We start from the raw sequence: 19,042 nt of genomic DNA, 5'->3' as shown, positions 1-19,042 counted from the left end.
AATCAATTCAGGGAATTTTCTCAATGTTGATGACTCCAAGAATTGAACTGTGCTGTTTGGCCTTAGCTGGGTTCTCAATGAAAATAACATTATTCATATCCTGGTGATTTGCCAACACGTTCACTGGAGCAATTATTCTAAAATGTCCTTGGTTTTCTTCACCTGCCCACTCCATTCCTTTACCTGTCTCTTTCAGATTCTCACATTTCCTCTTTCTTTTGAAAATCAAGTTTGATTTCTCAATCTCATCTATTTTGTATAGAAAAATTGCTATGTTCTCTCTCATTGTTTCCAATCTCTACCTTGCTTCAAGATGCTCACGTTATGGGGCACCTGTGTGGCTCAGTTGGTTAAACATCCAACTCTTGATTTCAGCTCAGGTCATGATCTCGGAGTTGTGAGATTGAGCCTCATGTTGGGCTCCCTGCCAGGCATGGAGCTTGCTTGAGATTCTCTCTCTCTCCTTCTCCCTCTCCCTTTTCCCCCCATACCCACACTCCTGCTCTCACTCTTTCTCTCTCTAAAGAAGAAAAAAAAAGGAGAGAGATACTCACTTTATGATTTTTCTCTACTGCTGATATATAAGGTACATGTTTTGAAAATGTGACCTTCCAGAACAGCTCCAAGATCTGACCCCCTAGTTGTCTTTTCATTTTAGTGTCTTCGACCTCACGGCCTCTGCCCTTAAACATATCTGGTCTATAGTTTCTGAATCATTGCACAGTGAATGTGTATCTCATAATAGAAAATAGTAAAATCATTTCCACCCAAAGATTGAAATGCCCAGAATAACTTCAATAATGAATGCAAATAAGAAGTTATTCACATTATCTTTATTCCCACTCATAGGAAAAAAATGTTTCTTCTCCCTGCTTAGCATCTTTAGTCCCTATTTTCTGCATGCCTCATAAGATGCTGGTCCTGCAATGCCTTATGTTGGACTTAGTTCTACGCTCTCTGTCTTGCTACATAGCAAGCACCTTGTAGCCTAACTTAATTTTTCATATATTTTTATATGAGTATTGATCATAATATAATGATTGAAGAAAATTTATTTGAAGCCAAGTTACATTAAGATCCTTATTTTAAAAGAAAACATAAAGATGAAGGCTATACATAGGGGAAATAGCTGGTATTTTATATGAACAAAGAACACAGTAACTCCCATCATCTTGGTATTTTCAGGCATGCTTGGGGAGGAAAAGGCAAATAACTATATTGCATTCATTATTCTTATTGAGTCCTATCACCTGATTAAACATGCCATCTGATTTATTTATTCCATAAACACATGATGATAGGGCTGAGAACTTGCCCTTCCTTCCTATCTCCTTCATAGACTGAATTTGTATCATTGAAAATACTGTCTTTCTGACGGGAAAGGAAGATGAGGGAATTGCTGTTCAATGGATATAGAGTTTCCCCAGATGGAAAAATTTTAGAGAATGTTGTACAACACTAGGCTTATATTTAGCAATATTGGGCTGTACACTTAAACATTTGTTGAGAGAATAGATCTCATGTTATGTGTTCTTTGCTACAATAAAAAATAATAACGTCTCTGAAATATGTAGTCCTTCCAGTGTTCACCTAAAGTTCAGTCTTCACCAAGTCACCTATAAAATGCAAATGTCCCCAGAAAATCATACGTTACATCTCCAGTGTTCTACAATAGTGCTGTGCGAGGTGTGGTCCAATGACTGGGGCTGGTCTGTGAACTATTGTTACTGATCTGTAATAGGTCTAAAAAATTGAGAGCATGAATACAGAAATTTTTACAGAAATTTAACATTGCTGCATTTTAAATGTTTATTTTTCAACAGTGTGTCTTTATAACAGATTCAAGGGAAATAGAAAGGAAAGAAAGGTTCTTCTTCACAGATAATTTGCTTCTCACTGGGGACCTGTTCCCAAGATCCCGTGATGCTAGATCTTATGGATATAGCTTAATGCTTGAAGGATTTTTAGTGCAGGAAAGTGGAAATAATTACTTTCTATAATGGAGAGTACCCTTGTGGAATTCAGTGTCCCAGAAGATACCACAAGCTGAAAGCCTACATCGATATCTTAGATACATAAATAAATTTAAGGGTGGTAGTAAATTATACTATGTCCACAGTTATGGTAAAGAACAGCCCAGGATTTTCATTAATTTCTGAAGCAAATTTTGAGGGATCATAAACTCCTTTGAGAATCTGATGAAAAACACTGTTCACTGTTCTTGAGAAAGAAAAAGTTTCAAAGGTGCATAGGGACAAATACTTGCATAAAATTTTGGGATATTTGCAGTTTGAGTTGAAGGTAATCTGGTTATAAACATTATACAGTAGAAGAGGAAATCTTAAAAGTTCTCATCACAAGTAAAGAAACCATAACTAGGTAGGATGATGGATGTTAACTGGACTTGTCATGGTGATCATTTCTCAATATATACAAACATCAAACCATTATGTTGTAAACCTGAAACCAATATAATGTCACTTATACCTCAATGAAAAAAAAAAGAGGGGATTCCTGGGTGGCTCAGTGGTTTAGCTCCTGCCTTTGGCCCAGGGCGCGATCCTGGAGTCCCAGGATCGAGTCCTGTGTTGGGCTCCCGGTGTGGAGCCTGCTTCTCCCTCTGCCTGTGTCTCTGCCTCTCTCTCTTTCTCTCTATCATGAATAAATAAATAAAATATTAAAAAAAGGAAATACACAGGAAGACTATGGGCATTCAGGTGTCTACCCAATGGGAGTTTAGTTTAACTTTGATCCAGAATGCTTTCTCACCACGTAGTCAACATAATGAAACATGCTTTGGTGACCCCCACATGGTAAGACACAGAAGTCGGTGCTTGGGATACAGGAATCACTAAGATAAGGAAGCAACAAGCTTCCAACTGAGAGAAAATGCTGCTGCAACAAAAATTCATTATTAACAGATGTCATAGAGAGAACTAACTGCCTTTATAAGCTCTGCTCTTAATATTCCCCATCCCCACCCTCAGTTAGACCCTCTCTTTTATCTCCCTTCCTTACTGCTTCGTTTCTTGGATGACCCTTACTCATTTTTCATGACTCAGAATACTAATGATGATAATGGTAACACGGTCACAATAATGATAATAATTGTTAACATTCATTGAATTTTTTAGGTAGTAGTCATACACATACACATACGCATACACACACATCACAGGTATATGAAATTTGCTCTTTATAATAGCCCAATAAAGGAGATACCATTTTACAGATAAAGTATTGCACAGATGGATTAATTAATTTGTTCAAGATAACATAGCTATTAAGTGATAGAAGTAGACTAGAGATCTCATTTTTGCGGAGAATATTTCTGGGGTAGGTTTATTTCCCTTCTTGTGTGCTCTCAGGTAGCCTGTGTTGATCACATTATAAACCATATAAGAGTTACAGTTTATCACAGCTCAGAGTTCATGGGATACTTCCCTAACTAGATTGGATTCCAGTCTTGTTCATGTTTTTAAGTATCGTTAGTAATGAGCACAGTATCGCTAGCACAGAACACGCAATCAATAACTTTTTGTTGGATATGAGTATAAGCAGATGAATAAGTGCTTGGACAAATGAATAAATGCTTGGATGAATAAATGAACCTAATAATTAAAGAATGATTAACCCAAGGCTGAATGAATGGATCTCATAATTAAGGACCGTAATTAGTAACAAAAATCCTGTCAGGAAGAAGTGACATCCTTGTTTTCCAACTTGGTTGATGAAGGTTATTTCTGTTGGTTCTGGAACAATGGAGCTGCATTTCCCTTGACTACTCGGGGCCGATCCTACAACCAAAAAATTAACAGCAACAATGGAATGAGGGACCATATGCCATCGATCTGCATTTCTCTCTTTGTATCAGCTGGAGACTCCCACATTGACCATGAAGCGCTACCACAGTAATGATAGTTTCCAAAAGAGAAAAATCAATCAATATCTTGTTTATTAATCTACATGGTATCAAACCCCTGCCACAGGTTTTCTTCTTTTCGTGAATTGTCAATCTCAAGTCAATGTAGTCTATTTAGGGCACCTGGGTGGCTCTGAAGGTTATGCATCTGCCTTTGGCTCAGGTCATGATGCCAGGGTCCTGAGGTCGAGTTCCGCATCAGTCTCTCTGCTCAGCGGGGAGTCTGCTTCTCCCTTTACCCCTCCCCCTCCCTGTTCAGGCTCTCTCTTATACTCTTTCTCTCAAATAAATAAATAAATAAAAATCTTTTTAAAAAATGTAGTTCTACTCAGTGACAACTCGAGTAAATGATATGAATTCTGAGTATAGCCTTTTCTCTAGAGACTTTTGCAATGGCCTGTTCTCTGCATCCTGCTACTATCTCTTTCCTTCCAGTCCTTCGCACAAATACCAGATTTTTCTTTCAGGGAGATTATTTTCACCATTGTACTTCTCTGCTCAAAATCTTCAATTATTTCTCAGCTACAGTATCAAAATCGGACTTCTTAGCCTGATGTTCAAGGCTTCTAGAGTTTCTCCAAACTTGTATGCAACTCTTATGTTTGGCTCTTTTCTTGCATCATCCTGTTTTACATTCTTCTGAACATACCTTGCTCCAGCAACATGTTCCTGTTGCCAAGTGGACTGGGGAGATCCCGGGCCCTGGGGCCCTGACATGGCCAGAGGGAGTCCCTGCAGGTTGTTGGTCTGATTGTGAGAATTCAAGGACAGACATGCAGCACAGTGGATGAGTAACACAAGTGGGAAAATTTGCTAACGTGGAAAGTGCACTCTGGAGACCTGAGAGCCAGTGAGCTAGAGAGAGAGAAAGAGAGAATGAGAGAGAGAGAGCTACAACCCCTGGGGGTTGGGTTTCTCTGTTTTATTGACACTTGTGAACTAGGAGGTGGACTATTTATTACTTGGGGCAGGGATGCAGGGCTTTGCATTTTTTCTTGCTAATTTGGTCAGGGGGTTTCTTTCTGTCCTGGTGTGTGCCAGCCTGGGCCTTTCTGGTTTAATCCAGCTTCTTGCGGAATGCTGCCCGGACAGGGTCCTGCCCTTCCCGCTAGCTGGCCATGACTTCCTCCAGGCCTGGCCTCCAGGTAGGGTTAGAACCTCACTAACTGCCCACTCTAATGGTCCCACGCAACTGAAAAATCTTTTCCCTTCTTTTCTGAATCTCCCTATTCTGCTTGTCTAATAGGCCTGCTAAAAACTCCATCATTGCTGCTGAGGGCTAAAGACCATACTTATTTTTTTTCTCTTTTAATTCTGTGGGATTTATTTTTGACACCATTTATTGGGCATTTGGTTTTACACTATCTGCGATCTATGTCCATTCATGCTTTCTTCTCCTACCTTGATGGTCAGCATCATAAGGGCAGAGATCATGCCTTAGACTTTGGCCACCTTCTATATGATCTCGAGTTTCAGTAAGGAGTATCTGCTGAATGCATGGACTTAGGCTCCTGGTGTAAATGCGTCATGAGAGGTGTTCAGAGCAGCACAGAATTCCAGACAGGAAACTTGCCAGGCTGAGTCATTCAGTAACTACAACATGTTTGCAATGTATTTCCTTATCTGGGTGTGCGAATTAGGAATAAAGGAATCTCAGTTTCAAGCGTAGTGAATAAACCTGGGTTTGATTGATTGATGATTGATTGACTTTAGAGCTAGAGAGAGAGAATGAGGAGGTGGTGTTAGGAACAGGGGGAGAGGGACAGACTCTGTGCTAAGCAGGGAGCCCCATGTGGGGCTGGATTTCCCAGGACACTGAGATCATGACCTGAGCTTGAAATCAAGAGTCAGAAGCTTAACTGATCCATCCAAGGCACCCTGCCTCCTTATAATTTAATCATTCATCTTAAAAACTATTGCTGCACATGATCCTTCCCTTGGATTTTATACAGATAAAGTGGTTTTGGCTGCAAGTAACAAAAACGGATTCCATAATAAGGAAACAATTATACCAAAATGGAAAAAAAAAAAAAAGAAAAAGTTCAAGTAGAACAGTTTCAGATTTGGTTGATTTTGCAAGTCAGTGATGTCATGGGGGCAAGGTATTTTTTCATCTTTCTGTGCTCAAGCCTCCTACTAGTGTAATCCCCTCAGGCTGAGCTTCTTTTTAATTGCAAAATGGATGTTATGGATTCATCCCTTTGTTGAAAATGCCACAGCATTCAGTGGGAGAAACAGAAATCATTTCTTCTTTGGTCTTTCTATATAGGGAGGGAGGAGAAGCCTCTTCCTGTAGCCCCTAGCAGATTTCATAGGTCTGATGAGTTGAAACTGGATTAGGTGCTCAATTCTACACCAATAGATGGCAAGAAGAATACTACTACTACGTTTGCCTCAGCTTTGGAAGAATTCTGGTCTCATGAAGGGAGCAGATGGGTATTCGAACAAAAGTGAGGCTGGGCGGTGTGTTGGAAGTGGAAATGTCTGCTAGTAAGACAGCCAACTGTGGGGCTGAAATTCCAAAGTGCTGGTAGCCAAGGATCCCTCTCAAAAAGGTGAATACTGCTCTTCCCCCTCTGGTTTGTTCTCAAAGGACTGATTAGGCCAAAGCGTATCCTGACGCAGGGGGACACCAGCCCACGGATCAGTGGTTGGCATCCTCTGCTGGGACATTTATGACCACACAATACCAAATTTATGACCAAATTTATGACCAAAAATATATTGTTTGCATTAAATATTGGCTATGACTAAGCTTAAGGTTCTTCTAGGCACCTTTTTAAAGAATAAATTTTAGACTAGATGACTTCCTAAGCCAAGGTCTAACTTAGGGAGATCTTAGACTCAGTGATCCCCACCTCTCCTTCCATTTCTTTCTTTCTCTTAACTGGGTATTTTCAAACCTTTCTCCAGAGGCCCAAAGCTATGTCAAAATCTGTTTATTGGACGTTTTCTAGTGCTGGTCAGTTTTGCTGGAGGGTGGATTTGAACATAAGTGCCTACACCTCGATTATGTGAATTAAAAATTAATCTTTCATGGTAGAAAACAGAGGACGTTTGGGTTTCACATGCCCAAATTGTAGATATCAGCTAAAAGAGTGTGCACAAGAATTTAAGAGATTTCATGAGTTTTCCAGTACTCCAAGCTACTCAGTAGAAGTCAAAGCTTGTTGAAAATATATTTCAATTAACCAGATAAAATCTATGCGGGTGTGTGCATGTGTGTGTATATGTTGGAAGTGGAACTGAGCAAACAGTTTTGAGATGCATGCTTTATATTGTGATGCTAATTAGGTTCATGTATACTGTCTCCATCAGTTTATAGAAATGCTACTTTAAATGCATAAACAAAGTAATTAAGTTGAGTATATAGGAAAAGAAATATATATATACACACATGTATTATGGTGAAATATATATATATAATATATATGTATATATTATATATATATGTTATGGTGTTTTCAAACCACTTGGAAATAATTTTGTTTTTTCTGACCAACTGCTTCTAAAGAAATACTTTCTCAAAGATTATAAAAAAGGAATATCATCGGGATCTCTGGGTGGCTCAGCAGTTGAGCATCTGCCTTTGGCTCAGGGTGTGATCCTGGAGTCCTGGGATCGAGTCCCACATTGGGCTCCCTGAATGGAGCCTGCTTCTCCCTCTGCCTGTGTCTCTACTTCTCTCTCTCTGTGTCTCTCATGAATAAATAAATAAAATCTTTTAAAAAAGTGATGTCATTAGATATTTTCACTTTTCATTTCTTTCTTTTTAAAGTCTGTTTCTGCTTAATTGAACTGAATGCTACGCATACAACTCCCAAAGTCACCAAAGTGTTCAGAATTGTTTAGTGAATTTTATGTAAACATTTAAAAAAGAACAAAAACTTAAACTCTGATGATGTAAGATTTCTGACCTGTGCTCAGAAATCTTTTATGAGATTCTTCTATAAAAATTTTTCTATATTTTTTCTATATTTTCTATTTTTTCTATATTTCCTGTGGATAGATTGATAAGAAAACTGTCTCTCATTTGTCAAGGAGAAGGAATACTAATTGGAATATAGTTTTCAATAGGATAAATTATAATTTCTAAGAATAAATTATGATTTCTTCATCAAGTCAACTTATAAGAAATTAAAAGACATATATTATATACAGGGTTTTAGCTAAATGATTAATTTGGAACAAGAATCCTTTGTGAAGTCGCAGTTCTATCTAGCACAGTACGAGCCCTTCCCAAATTAGACCCCACAGAGTATTTACAGAGTCCAGACTTCTATTCTACTTACCGAGTGCGCTATATTTATTTCTGTGTTTTTCTCAACCTCAAACCTTTGGAACTCAGGGAAGATTTCTAAATAATCTCTGAGTTCCCAGTACTTAGCCACATATCCAGCTCACCCTGGGTGCTCAATGCCCACTGGAAATGTGTCACTCACATTTGGCTCCTTACTTTGGATCACTCAGGATACACGGTTAGAGTTGGAGTTATGTCGGGCCCTGCATATGAGGGGATCCCAATGAGCAGTCAAGGCCATCTTGCTCATGGTTTTTCCTTTTTGTAATCTGAGGCAATATTACTATACTTTTCTATTTTGCCTTTTCTTATCTATGGATTCATTCACTTATTCAAATTATATTTATTAGTGTCTAGTATATGCAGCTACTACTTCAGGTTCTGGGATCCACCTGCAAATGAGACATACAAAATCCTGCTCTCATGAGGCTTACATTCAACTTGGGAAGAGTGCAGTAAGGAAATCATCAAATGGCCATGTAACATAACGTCAGGTAGTACTGATAAACGTCATGAAGAGAAGTATGGGAGATAAAGGGACAGAAAGTTTCAAGAGATACCATCTTTAGATAGAGTGGTCAGGTCAACTTTCTGAGGTGATAATAGTTGATCAGAGATGGTGAATATCTGAGGGAGAATTTTTTAGGATTTATTTATTTATTTATTTTAGAGAGAGAGAGAGAGAGAGCATGTGTGTTCTAGTGGTGGAAGGGGAGGAGGGGGTGGAGAGAATCTCAAGCAGACTCCCGACCTGAGCGTGGAGCCCAATGTGGGGGGGGGTAGGGCTTGGTCTCACAAATCTTGATATCACAACCTGAGCCAAAATCAAGAGTTGGATGCTTAATTGACTGAGCCGCCAATGTTTCCCATCTGGAGAAGAATATTCTAAGTAGAGATTAGACAAGCAAGGACCAGAGGCAGAGCCAGTGTGGTATGGCTGACACATAGCAAGAAGAATCTTGTGACTTTAGAATAGTAGGTGGAAAAAGAATGGTAGGAAGTGAGGTCAGAAGTCCTGAACATCTGACATTTTAGGATTGAAGGTAAAGGTAAGGATATTATTTTGGTCTATACACACATATCCTTATATTAATTATTATTAATTATATGTTAATTATTTTAATATAGTATGGGAAACCATTGATGGTTTTAAATAGAAGGTTATGATTCATTTTTGAAAGGGTTATTCTGACTTCTCTGTGAATGATAAACTGGAGGAAGACAAGAGAAAACAGACAGATTAATTAGAAGGCAGATTTGCCATAATCCAGGCATGGCGTGGAATGACCCCAACTGGACTAGGAGAGTAATAGTACAATGAATGAGACATGGTTAGATTCATTTTGAAGGTGAGCCAAGGGGAAATGTGGATGGATTTGATCAAGGCTGAGAAAAAAGAGGAGGCAAAGAGTGGCTAGATGGGTTTTGGCTTGAGTAATTGGGAGAATAACAGTGTTATTTAGTAAGATAGGACAGACACACTGTGAAATAAGCAGGAGGAAGGCAGAGAGGAGCTGGTTTTGAAGCAGAGCAGAAATCATCAATGTACCCTGGGATGCAGAGTCTATGATGATTACTAGACACCCAAATGCACTGTCCTGGATTTCAGAGAAGTGGGCAAAGCTGGAAGTTTAAATTTGGGAGTTATTAGTGCCTTTGATGCATAGATTCAGATGAATTCACCTAGGATTAAGTGTAGAAGAAGAGATGTAGGAGAGCAGAGATGAGAGGTGCTCCAGTGTTTATAGATCATGAAGAAGAATCTAGCAAAGGAGACTGAGGAGAAGCAGCTGTTGAAGGAAACCGGGAGAATGTGGGTCAGAGAACTAGGAAAGCAGGAAAAGAAGACAAAAGGAAAGGGGGAACAAAGAGAAGGGGCAAAAAAGGAAAGGAAAGGAAAGGAAAGGAAAGGAAAGGAAAGGAAAGGAAAGGAAAGGAAAGGAACAAAAATAGCAGTTTATAGTGAGTATCTACTTTCCTTTTTGTTTTGAATGTTTCTTCCTATTTTCTATAAACCCCCCAAAAGTGAGATTGATCTTGTGACCTAACCTATGTGTTAGAAATATTCAGTATGGGACTAACACATTCCATCTCCCCAGCTTGTGAAATGATGTCTACATGGTCCATTGTAGGATGTGCTGTTCTTGCGACCATCAAAGAGTCACCTGACTTAGCTTGCACTTAGCTCCTCACTTTGCAACATCGCTCAGGAGCTGTCCAGTAAATGGTCCAGAGGTTGGGACTATGTCTATTAAATTTATTCAGACTCAGGTCTGAAGGATATTTTATCTATTAAGATCAGCTTTGCTATAGTTTATAAATACTTTGAAAATAACTATATCAAATGTCTTCTTATCGGGTGTCCCAACAACTGGCCCCAGTGATTCCCATTGTCTACTTATAATGCACTGACTGATAACGTTAGTCACCAGTTGCTCCCAGCCACAGGCTTCTTCTCCTCAATGTCTGTGCCCTTCTACTTCCTCTTGGATTAGGATGTTTCTCCAGATTGCATTTGTTGCCAATTTGTATATGGCAATTGTATTTATCAGGGCAAATCCTAACTTGATGGGATATTTATAAATTGATATCACATGAAAACAAAATTTGCTCCATTGTTAGATATTGATGAACGTGGGTTGCTAAAGCAAGTCTGAGGCTTTGGGTTGGAGAGATAACTAAAAACTAAGATGAAATTATACAGATTAAGGAAGGATTGTAGCTGAGTCCTGGATTGTAATCAAGTTTTGAAAGCAGATTGCTTCACCTGCCTCTTCTAACTCTCATTAAACTGGAGGAGGGGAGGGAGGAGAGCAAAAAGGAGGAATGGAAGGCTGTAAAAAGAAATCAATAAAGAAAGACAAGAGAAATAAGCAAAAAAAAAAAACAAAAACAAAAACAAATTGGAACTAAAAAGATGTATTTTGGATGTGATTCATGTAAGAGAGACAATGTAAAACTTTAATTCAATCCAAAGAAAATGCCACATCTCTGCATCGCCATATCAAATATTCACAAATAAATGCACGTGCATGTTTTCAAAGTTAAAACTAAAATGTTTAAGAAATGTCTGTCTCATTTTTACCAGATGCACTGTAAAACTAACTTTTATACCTACCATTGACTTTCTTATTAGATTGGTATTTATGTGTATGTATTTATTTCTGGCTTAGAATAACTGATAAGTTTCTCTAAGTAGGCTCTATGTCCTCCATGGGACTTAAACTCATGACCCTGAGATCGAGAGTTGCACGCTCTACTGACTGAGCCAGAAACACTCCCTAATGATTGATTAGTTTCATTTTAAGGGGGCCAATGTGTTGCTGCAAAACAACCCAAGAAAAAATAGCTTATTATGATGAAAGAATTTAAGAATCAATTGAACTGTCTCTTTGAACCTTTCATCCTATTCTTGTCATTATATATGCATTTATTCTTGTCATTACATATTCATTTAAATAAAGCTCAAAATTAAATTTAAAAAACATAAAGTACACTTTGCAAATTTGGCTTGAACAGTATACAGTTACCAAAATTTATCTGTTTCACATTTGTTAATTTTGAAAAATGTAACATAAATAATGTAACTGAATATACTTATTTGGAAAACACAAGATGAAACAGCTGAGTCTTCTAAAAAAAAAAAAAGGAGAGAAAATTGATTCAAAAGAAGAAAGAAATGGCGGAAAGAACTACAAAGGAAAAACGTTTCCTGTGTCAATTTAAAAATTCTCAGAATAGAATGCGTTCGTGTCTAGTTGGGTAGAGAATTGTGCAGACTTTTATGATGTTTTTAAATCTGAAAGTCTGTGTTAACCAACTTTTATGTGATTTAGTAAAGAAAGAATAGCCCAGCTCCAAGCTTAGATTTACTGGGAGTTCCCTGTGCGATAGTTCCCATTTTTGAGTATCTACTCCAAGCCAGGCGCTATGCTATCCCATTTAACCCTTTGAACAATCCTTCCAGATGAGTATTGTCATCCTCATTTTCTATATGAGAATTAGAGGCGTAAAAAGAGGCGAAACACACAGTCAATGGCCAAATAGGGGTGTGAGCTAACCTCTGCCTCGTAACCAAAGCTGCGTGTTTCACTACCCCCCAAACTGTCTCAGTTCATCTGTTCCTGTCCCAGTGTCTTCTGCAAATTGTGGGTAAAATCACCTGCCTTCCCTAGGCTAGGTCAGACGAAATGAAAAGTGAAACAGTTCCTGGTGTGTTGCAAATGTCAGGTCGTGTTTCTGGTTATGATGATCTCTCAAAGAAAGTTCGAAAACCGTTGGAGAACAACAGAGTAGAGGAGCTTGTCTTAGAGAAATGGTGCTGCCCATCTGTCCCGTCTTGTCACCCCCATGCTCCCAGCAGGGGCTCTGTCAGGCTGGACACCTAGTCCTGCATTTTTCTGAAGCTTATCAGTGGCTCAGGGAATTGTCAGATGAACTTCCCAGAGAACTGCCTTTCATAATAAGGAGGAACCAGAGATTGTGGAAGTCCTGCTTCTCCTTTTAACAGGAGCCAGTGACCAGCTATCAGCAAGGATGGTTGCTCCCGATAAAAGGAAAATGATAAAATGGACACTGCAGAGAATTATTTTCTTGTCTATTATGTAAAAGGTGGGAATATTATTTTGTGAATACATTGGAACACATGCCTGATTTTGTTAAAGTGTGGCCTCAATGATGAGACCTGTGAAATATGCCTAAAAACAAAAACAGGACGACCCACCCCAGATTTATTTAGGAAACAAACAAAAAAATCCCGAGGGAGAGATAACAAAAATGTAGTGTCTTTTTCAATAGAGTTTAATAAGTCAGTTTTTAAATTTGTCACTGAACTAAATGGGTCTTGATTATATCAGAAAAAAAAAAAAAAAAGCCAAGACTACAAGTTAAAATGGATGGCGGCCACATAGAAGTGGCTTGGGGGTAATTATAATTGACATTTTACTGAACAGGATTGAAGATAATGTACCTCATGAGTGAGTTTTAGGGCAGTCAGTGTGAACAATAATAGTATTTAAGTGATAGTATCGAGTAATAATATTTGTCAGGAGCATGTCCTGCCAGAAACTCACTAATAGAGTGAATCTTTATAATCATTTTTCCTGAACATAATGTGTTAGCTTTGACTTGATACCGCAGGGAGCAGAGGGAGTAGAAGAGGGTGAAGGGAGGGTTAAGATACATATTAATTAAATAATAAGAAACCAAAAAGCAACTGTTCAAATTCCCATCCTGGGGGGCCTGGTTTCCTGGTGTCAGCAGATGGTGCTTCTTCTAGTTTCCCACAGTGTCCTAAATGAGAAAGTTTTCCAAAATACGTAGCTAAAAAAAATCAGAGTTTTCAATCTGAAATTCAAGTTAAATCGCCCAAGAAAACAGAAACAATACCTTACAGGTGAACTTTTCTTATGTGCCTGACTCGTGAGAGGACTGTGATAGGATCTCGAAAGAAAATGCTCTACTCATCAAATTCTCAAATGGCACTGACCTACTGGATTTTAGTGGGAGGGCATGCTGGTGATCACAGAAGTTTGGGAATTTGTATTTTTGTTTTCTTTGGGAAAAAGAAAGGCACAGGAAGGCACAGGGCACAGGAAGTTATGCTGTAAAGAAGTCAGTCTAGCTTTGTGCTGTGCTCCTCTGAACACTCTATGCTACCGCCCAGCCAAACAATCATCGGTATTGTTGAGGCAGAGTTGTTGGTGGAAGAGCGCCTTCTTTCTGAAGGCACAGAAATAAGTATCGTGAAGTTGATAATGGCAATTTTAGTGATGAAAAGAATAATATCATCATCCATTCTTAGTGCTTTATAGTCGATAACGTATTTTCTTATAGGGCTCATTTGATCTTCATAATAACCATACGTGGTATACAATTAAATAAATATTTTTGTCCCAAATCTTCTTATTCCGTTTAGAAGAGGAGAATGAGGACTCGAGCAGGAAGGTCTTCAGGAGGGAAAGAAAGAAGTGAAGAGAGAGAGTCTCAGTAGGATTACTGACATCACGAGTGTTTGAAAAAACATCTGAGGATATAGCCAAGAAAGTGCGAGATAATTAAAACTTAGGGAGAAATAAAATACCGTGAAAGAAAGAAAACAGAATAAGAATTACCCTACTTGGCTCTCTGGGGCAAAATATTTACCTAGCCATAATCATGTATGAACTATTTATTCATTCAACTAGAAATAGTGATAAAACCAAATAGGGCCTATGAGATAGAGAGGTGGGGTTGAGTTGGAAGAGACCTAAATCCTCATAGCAGGAGCTCTGGATAATATCGGAATCAAATAATCAGAAAATATCAGTCTGTGCATGTTGTCTGAACACAGAGCAATAACCACTAGAGAAAACAGTGGGAAGGGGTAAAAGGTTGTTGTCTCTGAGGTGATGCAACTTAGAGGTGGAATTCAGGGTTTAGATTTTCAGTACACATCTCTGTAATATGGGGGGTTTTAATCCCCTGTATATGTCATTTTAATTAGAAGTAGCATTTATTTCAAATAACTTTAAAAAAAACGAGAAATGCTTAACACTAGTCAGAATGATCTATTTATAGGCTTGGTGTCCTGTCCTTATCAGCTGAGGGCAACCCCTGAGAACAGGTTGTAGGGTTAGCTGGGATCCCATATGGCTGGGGCTGGAAGTGGAAGCACCTCTTACACAGAGATGCGGGTGTGTATGCAACAGGCCATAGAAAGGAGAAAACAGATGCAGGGGGAACATTCGGCAGTCATTTTCATAGTCTAAGTAATAGAGTTTGAGTCTGGACTAAAGAGTAGAGTCAGTGAGTGTGGGAAGGATTCTAGAAGTTTTGAAGGCAGAAACAATGGGTTGGATGTTGACTGTGAGAAAAAGAGGGGAATCAACAGGGCTTGACAGCTTGGATCTGGACAATATAAAGAATGAAATTGCCATTTATGAGAAGACTGTGTGAGGAACATATTTGGGGGATTGAAGCCAGGAGTTTAGTATTGGACTTGATAAACTGGCTGTGCCTATTAAACTCCTGGGTGGAAATGTCAAGTAAGTAGATATACGAGTCTAGAATTCTGGAATAGTTTTAAGAGAGAGATATAGACTTGAGAGTCCGTGGATAGATTGTATTTAAAGCCACGAATGAATGAGGTCACCTAAGGAGTGGAGCATAAAGAGTGAAGAAATACAATCTGAAGGTGGAACCTTAGTCACTCCGAGGTTCGCAGGTAGGGATAAGAAGGATCTGACATAGGAGGGAGACAAAGAGGCAATGGCCAGAAAAGTAGGAGGATAAGTAGGCAGGGTGGTGGCCAAGTAGCCAAGAGAAGAGAGTATTTCAAGGAGATGGGAATAAGCGATTGTTTCACATGCTGTTGAGGAATCAAGTGAATCCTGAGGAGTAAGCGATCCTTGCACATGGCAACACGCAGGCCACTGGAGGCCTCAGCATGAGCTCCCTTGGTAATGTGATTGGGGCCAAAATGAGTCCCAGAAAAAAAATGGGAATACAGATAGTGGGAACTTTGGGTATAGACCTCTTTTCCTGAGTACGGCTGAAAGAGAAGCAAATCTGTTAGGCCGTAGCTATGGGCACATGTAGGGTCAAGAGAAGGTTCTTGGTTCTCGTTTATTTTTTAATGAAGTGTGTTATAGTTTGCCTGCTGATGGGGATGGGACTATAGTCAGGGAAGTGTTCATGCTGTAAAGCAAATGGGGAAAATGAGTGGAGTTAGGCCTTTGAGTAGACAAGAGGGAGCAGGGCCTTGTGCACAGGAAGAAGACATGGGGATGGGTGCAGGATTTCCGGTTTGGTGGCGGGCGTGTGGGGGCAGGTGAAAGCTCCCTCTGACTTGTTTTTGCTTCTATTGTCCCTGGGGAATGAGAAGTAAAATAATCCACAGAGGGTGAGGCAGAGGAATTGTGGAAATTTGAGGACGGGTAAAAAGATAGGAAGTCACCATGTAGCAGATGAGGAGAGAGAAAGCCACCTGAGGAAATGCAGGAGCGTCCTAGAGCACCAGGGGCTGCCTGGGGGATCCTGGTCAGGACGTTGTGTGTGTCTGTCTAGCCACATGCAGCTGCTCAGGGGCCTGAACATGAGACCTAATAGGTCAAGAGTTGGCTTCAACTAACACTGAGTTTTTCCCAAAGTAGTTCAACAACAGAAGAGGGGAGAGAGAAGGGGTCTACACCGGGGAGCGGTTGTGTGGGTGCATCCTGGCCTCAGGTGAGAAAGACCAGAGCACGGTGGATAAGGGGGCTGTGAGCTCAGTGGGTCTCACATACTGGTGGAATTGCAGGAAATGAGGTATGAAAAAAAAGGAGAATGGGAGGTAGGGAGATGGAGGCAGCAAGGAGGGGTAAGAGGCTGGGTATTTTGAAGACATTGGCTTCAAAGGAGCTGAGGTGTTGAGGGAAGATAGGGGTCTGGATGGTGCAATGAACAGCACATGGGAGGCTCATCCACCTCAAGGCTGAGTGCACATGGGACGTAACAGGAAAGAGGGCCCAGTGTACGGGCACTCGGGGCAATTTAGCCTTCCCTGTGGATACAGATTTCAGGCTGCCTGACAGGGAAAGAACGCCAAGGTAGCCTAGTATTTATTTATTTATTTATTTAGAATTTCAATTTTTAATTTTTAATTTTCTTTTTAGTTTTTTTAAAGATTTTATCCATTTATTCATGAGAGGAACACAGAAACAGAGGCAGAGACATAGGCTGAGGGAGAAGCAGGCTCCCTGCAGGGATCCCGATGCGGGACTCGATCTGGAGACTCCAGGATCACGCCCTGGGCCAAAGACAGATGCTCAACCACTGAGCCACCCGGTGCCCCTTATTTTTTAGAATTTTTACAGTGTGCTATACTCTCTCTCTCTTTCTCTTTCTCCCTCTCTCTCTATACACACATAGAGAATATATACATATACATATATATTCTAGAAATAAACATTTTAAATATTTTTCTAATAATATATCGCAAAGCAGAAAAAAGGTGTAGTATCCATACCTATGCATTTATTCTCTTCTATTATTGGATGAGAACGAAAGGAAAACAAAACTGGTTTCAAGAAACAGTAACATAACGCGCTCCAATTACTTGATTGTCAAGCTACTTTCTCTGCATTTTGCTAACTTAAATCTTACACATTAGCACAAGTTTAAAATATTCCTTTTGTGGCTTAAATATTCGCCACTCAGCGTTTTGCAAATGACTTCATAGTATTTTGTTAGCAATAACTTCCTTTGGCTCCTTTGCCAAGTAGTTGATATCCAGATGCTCGTAAGCACAATAATGTGTTGGCATAAACTAATTATCTGCCATGTGCAACTATTTATACATCCTCACTACATTAGTAAGATATGAAAGCGATTTACAATTCCCTTTAAATAGCCACATGCACCTGCAGGCAGTTTTGGTTCAATAACACAGAAATGAGTGATAAAGATAGGTTAGGCATCTTTGTTCTTTCTGGCTTTAAGAGTTCAAACGATGATGAACAAAACAGTTCCTTTCGCTTTGCAGCATTGCAAACACTGTGACAACTTTCTCTGTAAATTCCTGAATTAATTCTGGAGCTTTGTATCTTGGAAGCAAAGAAACCAGAGTTCTATAAACTCATGGAATTCAGGCAGATAAGGCAGTTATGTTATTATTGTTATTATTATTAATTATTTGGGAGAAGTAGATAAAAAAATGTGAGATTGGTGATTTGATGTTCAAATGAGAGAAGTGAGCGGAAGAACATAGTTCTGAATTCACTTCATAGGGATTGAGTTTGAATCCTGTGTCTATACCACCAACATAACTCTTAGGCACTGTAAGCGTGGTACTTGGGCCCACAGGTTTTTTTGTTTTTTTTTAGGAGACTTTTTTTTTTTTTTAAGATTTATTTATTAATCTGAGAGAGAGAGAGTGAGAGAGAGCGCAGAGGGAGGGGCAGAGGGAGAGGGAGAAGAGTCTTAAGCAAACTCCCCACACACGCTGAGCAAGGAGTCCTATGTGGGGCTTGATCTCAGGACCCTGAGATCACGACCTGAGCTAAAGCCCAGTTGGTCACTTAACTGACTGTGCCACCCAGGCGCCCCAAAGACTCAGAAAATATTTTAATTTTAGTTTCTCTTAAAATCAGAAAGAAACTATTGAATTTAATAATAATGAATATTTAATAGTGAGCCTAGGCTGGATAATAATTGTCTTTATAGTTAGGCAATTAACAAAATACTGCTTTCATTTTATTGTCATCGTTGTTGTTGTTGTTGTTATTATTATTATTAATAGAGGAAGGGTTCCACAAAGGCAAAAAACAGCCTGGGGTTTATGAAGTTATCATACAGGGTGAATGGCTGTGTCATGTTGGATGAATAACTTGGAATAACGTAACCGGGTTGAACTTTATTTATTCTCCTAATCTTTATTTTTTTCTTTTAAAAAAAAAATTGTGTTTATTTATTTGAGAGAGTGAGAGCAAGCAGGAGGGAGAGCACGGGGAGGAGGCAACAAAAGGAGAGGGAGAAGCAGGCTCCTCACTGAACAGGGAGCCCAACACAGGGCTCGATCCCAGGACCCCAGGTCACAACCTGAGCCAAAGGTAGATGCTTAACCCTTGAGCCACCCAAGTGCCTCTCTCCTAATTTTTAAAGCAGGGCTAATGGCTGAGAGGGCTGTTATAAGAGCCTGGAGAGATGCTATATATATAAAGTTCTTTGCATAGTGTCACGCACAGTCAATAAATGTGGTTTAGTATTGTTTTACTAAAAATGGAGAATCTTGCTTCCATAGTAAAATGGCTTAGGAGCTCCATCTTTCTGTCTCTGTCTCTCTCCTTTAACACTGCCTGGTA

At 39.4% G+C, this 19,042-nt stretch overlaps 1 long non-coding RNA gene across 2 annotated transcripts in view; it reads right to left on the bottom strand.

Moving 5' to 3' along the window:
• Positions 1-3,179: 3,179 nt before the first annotated feature.
• The window catches only part of LOC140604037 (uncharacterized), a 34,268-nt gene continuing 18,405 nt past the window's right edge, over positions 3,180-19,042 (bottom strand). Inside the window, exon 4 of one of the 2 annotated variants that reach the window (XR_012007080.1) lies at positions 3,180-3,797. This is a non-coding gene — a long non-coding RNA (uncharacterized lncRNA). The other variant, XR_012007078.1, reaches the window with a different exon arrangement.

Source organism: Canis lupus, chromosome 14 (assembly GCF_048164855.1).
Source record: "Canis lupus baileyi chromosome 14, mCanLup2.hap1, whole genome shotgun sequence".
In the NCBI taxonomy this organism is placed as follows: domain Eukaryota; kingdom Metazoa; phylum Chordata; class Mammalia; order Carnivora; family Canidae; genus Canis; species Canis lupus.
The sequence above is the reverse complement of the archived record's forward strand: the minus strand, read 5'-3'. Positions and strand labels throughout refer to the sequence as shown.